Genomic DNA, 18035 nt, shown 5'->3' with positions numbered 1-18035 from the left:
CGCAGTATTATTTCATATGGCGCTTTCAATGGTAAAATACGAGAGAAAAATCATTGGGTGGCTTTGATAAAAATTTATTGTGGAAAATGCCATATGATGCCATATGAAACCGCAAATATCTGCGAAACCGTTAAAAATTTTGAAATACTCTAAATACAAAAATTTTTCATTTTTTAATTCTCCGTCTATTGAAAAAATATTATACAGGGTGTTCCATTTAAAAAAATGAAGAAAAATTATTTTATATTTTAGAAAGTTTGGCGTAGAATTTTGAACATCCTGTATGATTTACGATTTTCTTATTTATAGTAAAGTAAGTACAGACCATTTAAAGTAAATACCTAAAATAATTTTGATTTCAGAACAGGTTCTTGTATTTTTAATAATTTTTTTAAGAAGGGCTGAAAAATATATTTTTTTAATTTATTTTTTAATATCTCTGAAACTATCGAAATTTATTTATTCATATCTTAGGGTTATGTAAAGTGATCTGAAAGAAAGCCAAAAATGCAATAATATACAGGGTGTTCCATTTAAAAAAAAATCATCCAGGTCCACTCACACTTTTTAGAGCCACCCTATAGAAGTTAAAATATTTTCCTGAAATACATCCTGGTACATACTTTAGGTTTGCACTTAAACAAAATTCTCAAGTTTTTTATTCTAGGAGCTACAGATGCCGCACGCACTATTGCCGGACCCTGTATAGAACCCTACCTTGCTTTCAGCTCCATCTACGGTTACGTAGGTGAAGCAGGCTTGAATTTCCAGTACGCTGCTTGTTTTATTTGGATCTTTTTGATCTTACCTCATTATGTCAGTAAATGTCATTAGATAGTGTAGTTTGCTATAAACACTTATAGGATATTATAAGGATATAATAAATATAACAAATAATAATTTAGAGATCCTCGCAGCACGCTTGTTCAATACCGAATGCATTCTCCCAATTCCTATATTATATTAACCGATACATCACGGATAGATAGTAATTGTTAATTCCCAAGCTTGAATCTATATCCCGACAGCCTATCAGAATATCACCGATTTAGTGGATGTGCATGTGCTAAAAACTAAATTGTATAGTTAACTCTAGAAGGCACTATAGATTATAGTTAGAATTTTTTTTTCTTTTTTTTTTCTTTTGAAGATAAAGGAGATGTATACTTTGAAGTATTTTTATTGATTAGACAAATTTGCTTAATAAGTTAAAGCCTCTGAAAAGCTGGTTTCTGTTTGGATATAACACTAGCACTTGGCAAAAGCCTATTTATGTAACAAGTTGCGAAAGAATGTGTTTTAAGCACGGGACGCAAAATTGTTCAGCATTGTGCGTGACAATGCGTCAAGTACTTAAAACACTCTCTTCGCGGATAATTTGAAATTTTCATGCTATTATTATTATTTATTTTTAAACATTTTTTAAAATGTTCGGCCAATCGGTTTCTAAGGCATTGTTTATGCATTGTTTAATGACAAGGTCTGTCAGGTTCAAACGTCGCCGTATTTCCTACAAAGTTTTGTGAAAAAATGAGTGATAATGACGACTCTTTGGATATTCAACAAGCTGCTGAAACTGCGCTATCCACGTTAGTGCCCGAGAAGTCGAAAAACTTATACGAGACCACCTACAATAACTTTGAAACCTGGGTCAAAGAAAAACAAGTTGAGAATTTCACAGAAAAGGTATTGCTAGCCTATTTCCTGAAGTTATCCACTACCACTATCCAAAGCCGTCAACTCTGTGGAGTAAATATTCGATTCTCCGCACCATGATTTATTTACCTGAACAGAAACGTAAATATTAGCAAATTCACAAACCTTATTGCATTTTTAAAAATAAAAGCTTCCGGATATCAGGCAAAAAAATTAAAAGCATTTACCTACAAAACTGGAAATAGAACGCTTTATTAGAAGCCGATTACAAAGAATTCCTGTTAACTAAAGTTGTCTTAATCGTATTTATACTCTGTTTTTTTTTCTCAGGTAAGATTTCGACAGACGATGACAGAAGAAAAGCAGATGACGTCCCATACCAATCTATTTATTTTACTAAAAAAAGTTTCTAATAATTTTTAAGTTAACTATGGATGGGTTTAAATATAAATCCGTCATACGTCGTCTCTTGTTGTTTTTAACCAGTTTTATTGGTTTATTTCAAAAATGACAGATCGTATTTTGATTTTATTGGTTTGACGAAACGATAAACGACAAACGGACGCCGATGCGTATGAACTCGCCTTTAGATTTTTGACGCTTGTCAAAGTCTTGCCAAATTAGAGGTTATAATTTTGTGTCAACTTTTGCGTTTTGGAAGATGATGCATTTTGATTCGTGTTATTACGTGTGTTTTGTGTCTTTCGAAGTCAAGTGGAGGAAACACCGAGTGAAAATTAACTGTAGACCCAGAGCACAGTTTATGGTTAATACTCGCTGCCCAGGCAAAAAATCTTATACACCAATAAAGTTACCATCATTAATGTTCGTATACCATCTCGTCGTAAATAAGTGCGTCTCGAATATGGTAGAAGGATTATACTAAACACATGCTAAAAACTAGAGTAGCTGTAAAATATCGACATCACACGATACGTAAATAATGGATTTTAGTATTGCACAAGAAAAATAATGCCAAAGGTACTGGTTTAAAAAATTAAGATTAAAGTTAATTAATCAACCTTTAAGGTACCCATAAAATTTCCTAAGTGTTATTAATAATAAAATAGTTTGTTTTATTTATGTTGTTTTATTTATTACAAATTTGTATTTGTTATATTGACAAATATAATCATAAATGCGGGAAGTTTCATAAAGCTTGAAAATAAGAAATAGTTCTTTTTTATATTTTTTTGGTATGTGGTGTCTTCTTCTTGTTTGTTTTGTATTAACACATACCGTTTTTTTATTAAATTAAATAACTCGATTACATTTTTTCAGTTATATACAGTTTTTTTCACAATATTTTGAAGTAATCACTTGTCAGTCAAATTTTAAACATAATAATTTCCTGCTATGCGTTCCAGTTGTACCAACTTATTTCTTTGTAAAATAAAATAAACTACTTTGAAATTAAAATGACAGACACATCTATCACTGTCAAGGATCTTCTCGTTGGACAGACTATATAATAAATAAATATTTTCATTGTTTCTAACGTTTCATTTTTTACTTTTAGGCACTAGTGACTAAACAAGTGTCACTTTTAGATACTAGTGCCTAAAAGAATGTCATTTCGAATCTCAAATAAATATCAAAAACTGTCAATTTTGAAACGCTTTCACAAAAATACATATTTATTATTATTTAAGATATTCGTTTCACCAGCGATATACTTAGCATTTTTTTCCAAGCGCAAAAGTTTCAATATTTTTAAAATCCTTTTAGTAATCCTACATTATTTTAATAGCATAAAATGTTATCGAACAATTATTACGAACGCCACCGATGGAATTGTTACTGACTGTACATTTACTGAAACTTGGTCTTTCTATGGCCGCATGTGGTTTCAACACTATTTGTATCCGGTGCAAAATTTCAATAGCAATTCTGATAAAGATAATTTCATTCGCATCTCGAATTGTATAGTTTTAGTCCATTCTCCGTTCAATTTCAATGACCAAACTTTGATCGAAGTTCGAAACTTTCTAAGGAAGTACCGCTGTCAAAAGTTTTAAGCGGGCAAAGTTCGAACGAATTAGAAGTAAATTATACGGTACGTAGTGCGAGCTGATTATTAAATTTTCTTCCATTATATTATATTAGCGACTTGTTAAAGTACCTGCATTCATTAAGGAATTATAAATTGTCGCGTTCCTATCAAATCAGACCTTAGGAAGTTAAATAAATTTCCGAATTAAAAATTTGTAAAAGTTTGCTCAAGAAAATAATAAGATTCTGTATAAAAAAATCGTAACATAATTAATTAATAAAGTTATTTAACGGTTATTTGTAATTTCCGTTTTTTACCGTCTTTTATTATCTTGGGCACGACAGTGCCCCCGCCAAGTCGAGCACAGCCGTACCATCCTTTTCTCGAAGTTATTAGCGGCACTTTTGACCACCCTGTAACTTCGTTATAAAGCAAGAATATTAATTTTCACTAGGTTACCAAAATATCTAGTAATTATCCCTCATATTTTATGAATTATCGCTTTTCAAATTTCTTTAATTTCGACATTGACCCACTGACAGATCATCAAAATTCTAAAATACTTCTAGATGTGTCACAAACTCCAAATTTAGAATTTTAGGTAGCTTTAACCTTATAACCAAAAAAAAAATGAAAAATCTCAAAATATTCTTATGGATTAAAAGTTAACTGTCTAGCCGTCCAACAATAATTCAAGGATTATGATTTTTTTCTAGTCAGACTTTAATGAAGTCCCTATTTATTGTTTTAGTTTAATATGTTAAATGCTAGGCTTGAACATATTTCGACCAAGGCTTGATAGCGCGGCGGCAAAGTATTCCGCTAGTTCGGAAGGCCGAACTCGGGAGGCCCGAGTTTGAGGCTGCATCGGGGCATAATTTTTTTTATTTTATTTTCGTTAATATTCTGATTGTAAAATATTAAATACATATCTTAAACAATAATTCAAGGATTTATCTCTTATAGATTTCGAGATAAAAAATAAAATATCTGTAAAATTGACAAAAAAATAATTTTGAATAAGCATTGGTAAAATTGTGAATTGAACATTTTTAAAGTTGATATTTGAGTTATAACGAAAGTCGGAAACACAAGTGGTTAGAAAACTAGAATTAATTCAATTGTTATTATCTGACTTAATTAATTATACGATAATTCAAAGTTGATGAATTATAGTCAAACTCAAAAAATAGAAGAATAACCTACAAAAAGAAATAAGATCCCATCAAAAACATAGAATGTAAAAAATGCCCAGTCTCGCAACACAATTACTCCGCTATAAAAAGTTGTGAGATCTCATGTAAAACCAAGTCAGTTTATTTTATTTAGTCTCTCTTTAAGCACATATTCAACAATTTTGATATAAATGCATAGTATCAAGTGGATGTGCATGTACATGTAAATGCATAGTATCAATATTAGTCATCTTTATTTCTATAATAATTATAATGACTTGGCAATTGGACGATATGATATCCTATAGTAATTAATAAACTTTATTCTTAAGGGCACCGTTTATTAGATTTACTTAGTAATCGAAATAGTAGATTATTCTTTTTTATAGTTATGGTACCGGGCGTACTCCACCAACCTCAGAATTAGCCTACATACCCACTAGGTGATGGGTGCGAATAGTTTAAAATTGGTTTTAAACTCAAATCAATATTATCTTATAAGTGAGCTGGACCCCCTAAAAGTCGGTGTCTAGTTACGCCAATTTGCACACCACTGATGTTAGCCACACCGCCAGAAACACGTGTCTGTGGTAAACAGATGTTTTCCGGTTGCTTTACAGCTCATACCGCCAAAATGTTTTCTCTTTATATTTGTTTTGCTTTTGCAGCAAATCAAACGTAGGTACTTTATCCTATTCCAAATTTCATTATCCTCTGCTGTAACGCAATTTAAAATATGTTTTTCCGATAAAACAAACATTATACTTAATAAACATTCCTATTTATAAAAGCTGGTTTAATGCATAATAATAGCATTATTGTAATTTTGCAGCAAATTCATGCAACAAACAAATACAGTACTAAATAATAATATAATTTTTTACATATTAAGTTGTTATTTTTATTTTTTTAATAGTATTGATTAATTACTTTTGTAATCGTAGCCTATAAAAATATAATAATAATAATAATAATAATAACTCCCGTATATAGCGTTTAACGCCTTGGGAGTAGCAAGGTACAGCTTGCGATGCTAGAGCCGTTCGGTATACAAGGAAGGTAATGTGGCTAGCGCTACGCTTCAACCGCCTATTATTACCTCAGGATTGTGAATCCCAAGTACTCATTTAAGGCTGAGTCGACCTAGGTACCCAAACTATTTTTATTTTAATAAAAATAGTCGGCTGATGAAATGCCGGGTGTAGGATTCGAACCTACTACGTGGACTAGAGACTGTACAGGGTGGATCAAATTCGACGCTTTTAAATGGAAACACCCTTTTCTATAGGAGATAGTTGAAAACTAATATTGGTGTCTGGAGCTCAATTTTCATCAAAAACATGATGGTGAAAACCGCACATCAATATCTGTTACCGTTTCGGTTGTGTTTTTCAAAAATGTGCATTTTTAACAAATCGCTGTAACTTTTTTACTATGGAAAATTTTGTATTTCTATGAAAAATTTCCAAAGCACCTTTTTACGTAGAATTTAATGGTTTAAGTATATTTTTTTAAAAATTAATAATTTAAGAGTTATCAACAGAAAAATTTATTTTTTATTAGGGACACCCTCTACTTCGTACACCCCGTAACTCCGAAACGGTAACAGATATCGACATGCAGTTTTCACCATCATGTTTTTGACAAAAATTGAGCTCCAGACACCGATATTAGTTTTTGTCTATCTCCTATAGAAAAGGGTGTTTTCTTTTAAAAGCGTCGAATTTGACCCACCCTGTACCTCTACGCCACCGGGCACCTTATATACCAAATATAAAATCTTTATTTTAAAAATTAGTTAATTTGAAAATAATGTTCCAGTTTTTAAAAATAAATGGAAGTAAAATGTTGAGGTTTTTAATTACTAAAAGAAAAGTAAAACATTTTATAATGACATTTAATATAAAAAATCCCCTCAACTTAATGACACAGCGGTTTCATAAACCGCATGATCGAAAAAATGATCAAAAAAAAGACGGCTGTGAACCAACAATCGATAATAATTTTGGCGAGGTTAATCTCTAGATGTGTGAGTGTCAAGTCCATTTGTTAGACACATTTCTGCTGTTTCGAAATCTTTGGCTAGCGCCAGATCGCTAGCATAAATAAAACTTTTTGTGTTGGGGGTGTGGCTGGTCGTTACTATAGATGTCGAATAAGATTGGTGACAGAACGAAATTGAGAGGCTTGGGGTAGGCCACTTTTTTGTATCCTCCACCCACTCTTCTTGCCATTTAGTTCTACATAAAATCTACGGTTCTGGAGAAGAACTCTTACGCGAAGCTGGTAAAGATGTAGTCTTTCATCAGTTGGTATAATTTATGTAGCATGAGATTATGCTGCACAGTATCGTAAGCTGCGGAGAGATCTACGAAAACAGCACCCGTTACTAAACACTAAACTTACAACACTAAAAGGGATGCAAATACAGAAAAAATCCGGTGACTCTCAATTTATTTTAATAAATATTTGTCTTTTATTTTCAAACCTTAATAACTCAATTATTTTTGACTTATTTGAAAAACGGAGAAAATATGCTTCTTTTATCGAGATCTACCAGCCCTGAAAATATTTGCACTTATTTAAGACTCACCATGTATATTTTTTTATAAATGTACCCATTCACGTTCAGTTGTCCGGCAGTTCCAGGACTGTTCGTCCTTGCCGGCCGGCAATAGGCACAACTCGATGCACTCATACCACAGCTTACAGAATAACATAGCTTTGACACTCGCCAATTTTTCCCACGCTCTAAAGTCCCTAGATATATAAAGTACCGCAATTACCGCCATATTGGCGCCAAAACTAGCGGCAAATTTAAAAAGGAGGCCAACATTTCGCTGTTTCGGCTTTTTAAGCAGCTGGTCGGTCCGGCGCCAATATGGCCGACCAACATTGACAGGCAAGCCGTAAAATAAAATATTTATTAATTGTAATAGAATTACGTTTATTATCTACAGTTTACCTTCATTTTAATGTAATATCAGGTGGTATAATAATATTCAATTTCATAAATTTAATTTTTTAGGCCTATATATGTTAAGAGGTTATAAACGAATGGTTTCCGTACAAGTGTTTTTCATTTGTATTAGCATTTATGTTATGTTACCTTTTAGCGCAAAGTACGCCAACAGAAGTAAGTTAATAGGTAAGAAGAAATAAAGGTGGAATAACATTTTGAATTTTAGTACTTAATTCAGTCGAAACAATTGGAAAAACTTTGTTTGTTGATGAGAACGGGATACCTATACCATAAGTAAACTTTCCCTATTATACCAGTTATGCTGTAGTTAGTTTTGACAAATAAGCATGATTTAACGAAAGCCTTTGGAACTATGAATAAGCTACAAACTTATATTTGAATGCCGGCTTTTATACGAGAAAATTTTGAACCATGGTTGAAACAAATAAATGTAATAATTAAATTGATATGATACATACCTGCTATTTTTGAAATATATTAATATATTGATAGAAAGATTGTTTCAATTAGTATTACTTCAGATAGTTTCGGTATTTTAGGTATGTAATTGAGCACTTAATTTAAAAATAACTTAGAAAGAAGCTTGAAACGCATAGGAGCTCTTTATGTATGCTGTATAATTAAGGTTTGTATGTTATGGAGTGATTTTTATACAACAAATTTATTATTAGTTGAATAAAAGCAAGTTAATACCACATAATACAATTAAAATATATTTTACTCTGCAATTTAATGTTATATTTTTAAAACAACAAGTGTCATAATGTTTAAGTATCATTATAATAAAAAAGTTATACTGCTATAAATTTAACATTGAAATAACTGTAATTATTGTTATACATAAATTAAGTAGGAATAATTTTACCTCGACAATATGTAAAACTTCAAATGAATCTTAACAATTTTATGTCATGTATAAAAATCAAATTTAAATCACACACTTTTATTTATAACTGACAGTATAAGACCAAATTTTTAAATATAACTTTACATGCTTACATTATATTGTTTACTTTCTATTAGTAATTACAATATGAACCAAAAAATATTAATTACTATCAATAAATACATAAAAACTAATCTATTTAAGTCCATGAAAATAACTATATAGTTAGCATATGCATAAACAACATTCTTGTTATTAGGATCAAATTTATTTGAGCTTTTTTTCATTGTTTTGATTAATATCCCTGTTAGTCCTGACTGGTAAAACCACCTGAAGCGATGTCATCCAAATCTATATATGTATCATAACATAACTTATTCTTTTAAATAATTATCCTTCGTTTGGTCTGATGATAATATATTGTAGATTTATCTAAACTTCTTGCTGCAAAATGTTGAAAACTAAACTACACTAAACATTTTAGGGAATGATTACGTAGAGATTTCACTTACACTTAGCATCCTTTTTAAAAGATATGTATGGTAGTTTGCAAGTAAGGTCTTTGTCTTGTTCTAGATTAGATTTCTAGAGGTTGATTTCGGCCTGACCCACTGCGACCTTCTCAGATCTATTGTGGTCTTGTCTTGTTCTATAATGAAGTTTTATGTACCAGTAGGTTATACTACAAATAAGATTGTTAAAAATATTCACTGGAGCATAAATAAATTCAATCCACTACCTAACGTGTATTGAATATCGACGATGTTAGAAAACACATCAAATGGCGGCCTTTTCGTGTAATACACATTTCTTCACTAAAGATATCGACGCCTATACATTATTAACTAAAAATTTGTAGCATTTTAGTGGATTTATAATTATTTTAAAATATGTGGATAAATATTTTTATCCTAAAATTGACAGCTTCTCAACATTTGACATGACAAATTCAGACAAATGTGACATTTAAACAGTCCTACCACTACAGTTTTTCCAGAAATACCCCAAAAATCCGCCATTTTGGCGCCAATAACATTGAACAAACCAATTGCGGTACTTTATATATCTAGGGACTTTACCACGCTCGAATTTAAAGCGCCCCACTCCGACGATGCGCTAACTGAATTAAGCGACCGACAGTCAGCCTCATTCAGTCGATGCATACCCTCCACCGGTGGCGCGTAGGGCCGTATTACGGAAGATTTTAATTCGATTTTTTTTTTATATATTTAACCATAGGTATTTGTGTTTTTATTTCAATTTTATTTTTATTGATGGAATGGGGAAAGGTTTTCCGGGACGTGCGGCTGCTGGTTGCACAAATAATTATGGAAATAATTCAAAATATAGTCTGTTTAATTTTCAATTCAAAAGTATATTCACACTATAGAGCTTTTCAAAAAGTTGTCCGATTTTGATAAAAATCGATGATGGCCGTGGGCTAAAATGAAAGGAAAAAAATTTGAGCTGTCAAATGTGACAGCTGTCAAATAATTTCAAATTTGTCCGATTTTGATAAAAATCGATATATTGGATGCCCCCTACCCCATAGTCGGTTTTCATTTTATTTGTCTCACATTTGAACTGTGAAATTTGACGGCTGTCGTTTTTTTTAAGTTCTCCTTTTTTAATGAAAATCGATATACATATTATTAGGATACCCATAGAAAGTTATTTAAGAAAAAATTGAGTTTAAGTGTGCGGCACTGAGAAACCAGCATAACTAAAAAGTAGAAAATAAATTTTATAAAAAAACCTTTTTAAAAACAAGTTTTTATTTAAATACACTAAAAGAATAAAATAAACTCTTTTTCTTTAAAACTTTTATTATGAACTTAGAACGTCATTACACAATTTTAATATTAGATGTATAAAAGCTTGTCGCGAGATTTCTCTACATCGATAAACAAGTAAATTAACTAAAACCTGTGTCTACCCTGTCTCATTTTCAAAGCTTGTGTTATTAATGACCACTAGACCAGGAATTACAAGATAAAGTTGTCGTACCAGATTTTTATGAGTGCAACTGTACACTCAAATCTCGCGACAAGCTTTTATATAATATTAAAATTGTATAATGACGTTATAAGTTCATAATAAAAGTTTTAAAGAAAAAGTTTATTTTATTCTTTTTAGTGTATTTAAATAAAAACTTGTTTTTAAAAAAGTTTTTTATAAAATTTTTCAGAACAATTTTGAAGAACTTTCCTTAAATGAAAATATATTATGTAAATTCGTTAAATTATTTCAGACAATTAAATTCAACCATCAATCAAAATTTTCCTATAATGTATTTTTTGTTAAAATTATACGCAAAAGTTAGAATTTATTATACCTTAAAGAATATTAATAAGAACTTAAATGTAGCAAACAAAAACCGAAAGCTCCTAATTTAGAAACATTCGTAAATAACTATAAGTAATCAATGTACCAATTTCATTTTGCTGTTATTTCTAGAAATAAATTAATTAATTTGTTTTTTAAATGTTTTTCTTTGAGAATGCATATTTATTTAAAGTCAACAATTTAAAAAACGTGTGTCTAAATTATGTTCTAGCACCAGTCGAATAATTTTTTACGTCACGTGTAAAATATTTTTGAATACATCTCTGGGCTGACTGGCGCTTACGCGGCTATTGGTTTTGGCGAGAGAGCTCGCCGCTCTAGTGTTCCCCCTCTTTCGAATCGCAAATCCGAGCGTAAAAAGATCAAAGCGGCACGCTACACTGTCCGAGCTGGTTTTTACTTAAGCTGTGCTCATACAGTTAAATACTTGGTGGTTGACCTTCAGTTCGTGACCGGATACGATATTTTCCGGACGTTTATACCTATTTCAGTACACACATTCAGTTTACGATCGACTATGTCACAAGAAGAGTGTGCTGCCGCCCTTGTGGTAATAACAACCGAGAACAAGAAAAGAAAAAGAAAGAAAATTTGGGTGAAAGAATGGTTGCAACAACGTAGTATTTTGTCGCACATGGAACTTCTAAAAGAACTTCGAAATTCAAGTGCAAATGACTTAAAAAATTATTTAAGAATGAACGACGAGTGTTTTCAGTTTTTACTAAATTTAATTAAACCGCATATCACAAAAAAGGATACGGTAATGCGACAATCAATTAGCCCAGAAGAAAGACTTTTAATAACATTAAGATATTTGGCCACTGGTATGGAAGATTAAAATTCAGTGCTGTTTTACGGTAAATTTCAATGAAGTCTTTTATGAAAGATGGTTGATTGGCCATATTCTTGATTATCCGAACTGAACGGAGAATAAAATTTTTAGCTGAACTAAAATTGTGCCGGCTGTCCACTATCGTCCGGCGAACCACTACACACGCTGGGTTTTTATCAACAAACGGAAAACAGCAGGTTACTGCCTGTGATCTACCTGCATGTGTGTACTGAAAATCTGCCGGCCGGCATCGGCCAGTTCGGAGATAATCGGCCGGCCAACTGAACGTGAATGGGTACCTTAACTTAATAGTTACATGATATTTTATCCTCATTACTTTATAAGAAATAAACTGCTGATAATTTGTTTTATTTAGGATTAAAAGCTGGTGAATTTAGTTTTCGTAGTAAGAAAGTCCTTCCAATATAAGCTAGCTGCATCTCCATTACAATATAGAAACTACATCACAAAGAAAACTAAACCTGCTTAAAATTCAAGATTGCACTCGCTGCCGAGATTTCAGCTGTATAGAGACTTAATTAATCTATTTCGAATTCTTTTGCGTTAGCGCTTTCTACTCTGAGCATTCCCGGCTAATTAATATTGCTTTCGTTGCTTTATAAGTGGAGATAAAAAGTGTGTTGTCTACAAAGGCTGCTTAATTTTGTTGTTGGAACGCGCGGAAGTTCAGCCAAATTAAATTTGCCTGAAAAAGGATTTAGTCAAATGACCTTTTTATTTTATTGTCTTTTGCGTGCGGTATTTATTGCGCTGCACAATCCAGGTCCAACGATAATATTATTCATGGAATTACCTTTTATACGTTGGAAAGTTCAATATAATTTTATTCAAATGCGCCACTATTTTTATTTTTATTGTGAATTAAAACTAATTTTGATATTTTATTTGCATATACCTATTTATTCATATAACTATGTACCATGTGGCCAACTATATCAATGAACGCCGGCTCTATTAGTCTAAGAGCTAGCAACGTTTTCGAGAAAGTATTTTAAGACGTAAGTATCTTTTACTATGCTCTCTGGAACAGCATGCTGTTCTAGAGAGCATAGTAAAAGATATATCAAAGAGCCAGACGTCTTAAAATACTTGTTTTTCCGACGTCGCTAGCTCTCGTACTATATACTCTGTTTTTTTCTCAAGTAAGATTTCAACAGACGATGACAGAAAAAAATCAGATATGACGTCCATACTAATCTATATACACTCACCGGCAAAAAAAACCGGCCACTAAAAACTAGCCACAATTTCAAAGTTGGATTTCTCGCGAACCACTCATTAGATTTTGATAATTTTTGGTTAAATTGTAACCTTCTTAACGGATGCTACATCAGCAATTTTTATTCCAAATTTATTTTGAGCATATATAGCTCACAACAATAAGACGAAGTTTTTTGCCCGAACTTTGTAACACCCTGTAGAGTGCAGCAGCTGTAATAGCTGTTGCTAATTCAAATCACATTGTAGCCTTTGTGAGCATTTTGTTTTTTTAATCACGACATTATCTCTGTTTGCATTGGAGATACGCTGATTTAAAACAAACGTATAGAAAATAGATTTAAAAACAAATCAAACATCAGAACGTAGGTTACTTTAATCTGAAAAACTAACTAAAACATGAAAATTAAAAAAAAATGTAAAGAAATTTTAAGGAACTAATATCTATTGTCCATTCGCCTGGTGAAGTTTCCCGTTCCCATACCGATTCCAGGCATCCTAGACTGTTGTCCAAAATATACCCAGGGTATCGGAGACATAACGTTGACTTCGGCCATCCTAAATTAAAGCCACAATACGAGCAACATCCGTTACAGATAATGGCATTTTTTAATTTGACAACCGTTGTTGTCATATTGTAAATACTCAAAAATCCGTTTTCGCCTATGTCGCCTTGATTATTTACACATAAAACTTTCTGCCTGCGAAGCATTTTTCCGAGACGTTCGTTTTAAAACAGCATATCATCTCCAATACAAAAAGAGATAACGTGGTGATTAAAAAAACAAAATGCTCACAAAAGATAAGGCTGCAATGTTATTTATATTAATAATAGCTCCCGTATATAACGTTTAACCCCTTGGGAGTAGGAAGGTACAGCTTGCTCTACTAGAGCCGTTCGGTATACAAAGAAGGTAATGTGGCTAGCACTACGCTTCAACCGCCTATTATTACCTCAGGATTGTGAATCCCAAGTACTCATTTAAGGCTGAGTCGACCTAGGTACCCCAACTATTTTTATTTTAATAAAAATAGTCGGCTGATGAAATGCCGGGTGTGGGATTCGAACCCACTACCTTCGGATTGGTAGACGAGAGCCTGTACCTCTACGCCACCGAGAACCTTTACAATGTTATTTAATTTAGCAATAGCTACTACCCCTGCTGCACCCTACAGGGTGTTACAACGTTCGGACAAAAAACTTCGTCTTATTGTTGTGCCCTGTATATGCTCAAAATTAATTCGGAATAAAAATTTCTGACGTAGCATCCGTTAAAAGGGAATTAATTTACAATTAAAAAACAATCATCAAAATCTAATGAGTGCTTCGCTAGAAATCCAACTTTAAAATTGGGTCTAGTTTTTAGTGGCCGGTTTTTTTTTGCCGGTGAGTTTATTTCACGAAAAAAAAATTCTAATATTTTTCTATTTTACTATGGACGGGTTTATACAGGGTATCCCAGAATTAAGTGCAAGTATTTTAAGGGGTAGTGGATCTCGATAAAAGAAACATATTTTTTCTTTATCGTTTTTCAATTAAGTCCAAAATAACGGCGTTATTTTACTTTAAAAATTTCCAAAAAAAATTATTTTTTGTTAAAATTTTGAGATCCACTTGTTCGTTTCTGGATTTTCTTCCTTATAAATTTAATCTAATACTTATGTGGCTATATTATCAAGAAATTATGTTTTTTAGCTAAAAACTAAAAAAAATCCAAAAATGTTTTCAAAAAATTTCAAATTTTCAAAAATGTTTTTCACAAAAAAAAACCCATAGGTGTGGTTCTGGCATTGACTGAGTATTTCAACACCAGTTAAAATACTTGCACTTATTTTTGGGACACCCTGTATATAAATCCGTCTTGCGTCGTCTCTTGTTGTTTTTAACCAATTTTTTTTGGTTTATTTAAAAAATAACAGATCATATTTTAATATTATTAGAGTGGCGCAACGACGAACGATGCACGAACGCAGGTGCGTATGAAATCGACTCAAGATTTTTGAGGCTTGTTAAACTCTTGCCAAATTATAGGTTATTATTTGTGTTAAATTATGTAATTATGTCAAATAAAGATTAATTTGCGAATTGCTTTTGTATTTCGGTTCGTGTTAGTAGTTGTTTGTTTTTTGTGTTTTTTGAAGTTAAGTGCAGGAAAAATCGAAGGAAAATTAACTGTAAACCCAGAACACACTTTACAGTTAATATTCAGTTAATATTCAGAGTTTTATACACCAATAAAGTTACCATCAGTAAAGTATGTATACCATCTCGTATATGGTAGTAAAAACTGCAATAGCTGTAAAATAACGACGGTACACGATAGGGAATTAATAGATTTTAGTACCTACTGGGGCAGGCAGATAATATCAAAAGGTACTGGTTTGAAACAATTAAGATTATCGTAAATTAACCAACTTTTAAGGTATAAAATTCAGTAAGTGTTATTATTAATAAAGTATTTTGTTTTATTTATTTCCGTGTAATATTAAAAAAATGTTATTTGTACATAAGTTATATTGATAAATATAAAATATTCTAAGAGAAGTCACTGGCGTACCATTTTGCCTTCATAAATATTCAATGCCAAACACATATGGACGCCACTGGCTGAAATAATAAAATTATTTGTAAATCAAAATAGGCATTTTGATGCATAGAAAACGTGTACCAAGTTTCATAAATATATGTTTAATAACATCGGAGTTATTATGAATAATCTTTTTTTTTGGAAAATTTTACCACCCTGATGTGTATCAAAAGTTATTTAGGACATACATTCATATGAAGTTTTTCTTCATATGAATATATGTACATTTTTCTTAAACTAGGTTCAAAAATCATCCCCTTAAATATTAGCATGTTATTAAAAAACATCCTGTTATTAATTTCCTGCTATGCGTTCCAATAATTGTCCCAACTTATTTCTTTGTCACTGTCAAGGATTTTGTCGTTGGTCAGACTATAGCATCTTTAATTTCATAAAAAGTAGGACAGTTATTAACGCATCTTGTATCCCTACTTATAAACGAGACCCCATAAAATACACGAAAATGGGACACCGTCAGCTACTGCATAGTATTAGTATGTAGTAAGAGATTTATATTTACTGGGAATTACTCTTAAATTCTAACCCATTAAACCAGCCCTTCATCTTCTTCATGTGCCTTCTCCTCATCGAAGGTTGGCGACCATCAGTTGGAATTCCGCCCTGTCTTGAGCCAAACGGATAACTGCACTGACCTCTCCTATATTAAACCAATGGCGTAAATTCCGCAACCAGGATGCCTCGTCGTCCTTCAATCTTTCCCTCAACGATCAGCTGTAGGAAACTATATTTGTTATTCCTAAAAATATGACCAAAGTATGCTGCTTCCTGTCGTTTTTTTGTAGTCAATAGTTCTTGGTCCTTATTCATGTTTTCAAATACTTTTACAAGATTTATTATTCGTTCGGTCCAAGATATTTTCAACATTCGTCAGTATAACCACATCTCAAATGAATATCAGTCCAATTTAATAAAATACCTGGACCGCGCGCGCGCGCGAAAGTAAATTACCAAAATAAATATAAATCCCAGATTTGATTGCCATAATATTTTTTACATTATCAACGACAACAATAAGGCTCAGCGTGAACGTCTGCGAAATATACTAATTTATTGCCTTTATCTCGCATAGAGCACCTTTGTATTGTTTCGTTTAATATGAAACAATATTTGGGGCTATATTTCCTTTCCACTTCGCAGAGTGCCTTTTATTGTCTGATTAGTGGGATACAAGAAGGCGTTTAATTTTATTATGTGCACCAGGAACGTGATTTATCGATATTATACATATAAAATATTGTTGACGTGGGATTTTAAAATGTTTGAATAAAAATATCTGTTGTTACTATGATATGTATTTCGTTAATTAAATCTCGTTTTATGTTGATATATATTATAATAATATAGTATATTGTAATGTCTGTAATATCGTTTTGGGGTACAATAAAAGACACCATTCAATATTAATGAAGTTTTAATGTCAAGTCATTCGTATTACAGCCCAGTATTACTGCCTGAACATTTGCAGTACTTGTGAACTCCTGCGCAAAACTTAACAATGCTATGTTGTCGATATTTACATTATTTACAATAATATACTACATATATAATATTAATATTTGAACACGCGTTTATAATATGTATAGTAGATATTTAAGAAGAAAACTTTTCACTTAATCAGCAGAAATATAATTACTATATTTCTATTATCTGATTTTATTATAATGAATTAGTATAAATATAAAACTGTATACAGAAAAGTCCACAGACTTCGAGACATAGGAAAATCAAGTCCATTTAGCGTGTGTCCAAATTTTGACAAGTTTTCAAAAATGACAGTTTTGTTTAGACTGACATTTAATTTCACCTGACTTCTCGGTGAATGATTTCTTTTTATGGGGGTACATAAAATCTAAAATTTACGGCCATGAAGATATTCAAAACTTGGAGCAGTTAAGGCAGAAAATATTTAATGCCTTTGACACTGTCACCCCTGATATGTTATCCAATGTGAGGAGGGGATTTTATGATCGTTTGGGTTATTGTTTAATGCAAGAGGGAGGCATTTTTGAACAATTTTTGTAATTTTTTAAATTTCATTATCCTGTTTGTTTACCGTTTACCCATTACCTACCTTGACGAACATGGGAAAACGAAGGTCCTTTTCAGGACCACAAATATTTTGATTGAGGAAATTGGTAACTTTTTTTTGGATTAAAATACAAAAGTTGTTAATATAATACCAATTTAAAAGTGTTTTAGTAGTTTTAATACACACTATGATATAAAATTTATTATTATTATAATGTACATTATTAATACTATTGTTCATTTAAAATAGCATTAAGGCCCAATTGCTACAATGATTTAAATTTTTCT

At 31.7% G+C, this 18035-nt stretch overlaps 1 protein-coding gene and 1 long non-coding RNA gene across 2 annotated transcripts in view; one reads left to right on the top strand and one right to left on the bottom strand.

Annotated features, from left to right (window-relative positions):
- LOC115876530 (lachesin-like) overlaps positions 1-18035 on the bottom strand; it is a 502686-nt gene that overhangs the window by 369671 nt on the left and 114980 nt on the right. The gene's annotated exons all lie outside the window — the stretch shown is intronic.
- LOC115876539 lies at positions 7580-8318 on the top strand. The gene is made up of 3 exons (XR_004049161.1): positions 7580-7801; positions 7853-7960; positions 8013-8318. It is a non-coding gene; the product is annotated as an uncharacterized LOC115876539 (long non-coding RNA).

This window comes from Sitophilus oryzae, unplaced genomic scaffold (genome assembly GCF_002938485.1).
Source record: "Sitophilus oryzae breed Bouriz unplaced genomic scaffold, Soryzae_2.0 scaffold_1059_pilon_pilon, whole genome shotgun sequence".
Taxonomy (NCBI): Eukaryota; Metazoa; Arthropoda; class Insecta; order Coleoptera; family Curculionidae; genus Sitophilus; species Sitophilus oryzae.
The sequence above is the reverse complement of the archived record's forward strand: the minus strand, read 5'-3'. Positions and strand labels throughout refer to the sequence as shown.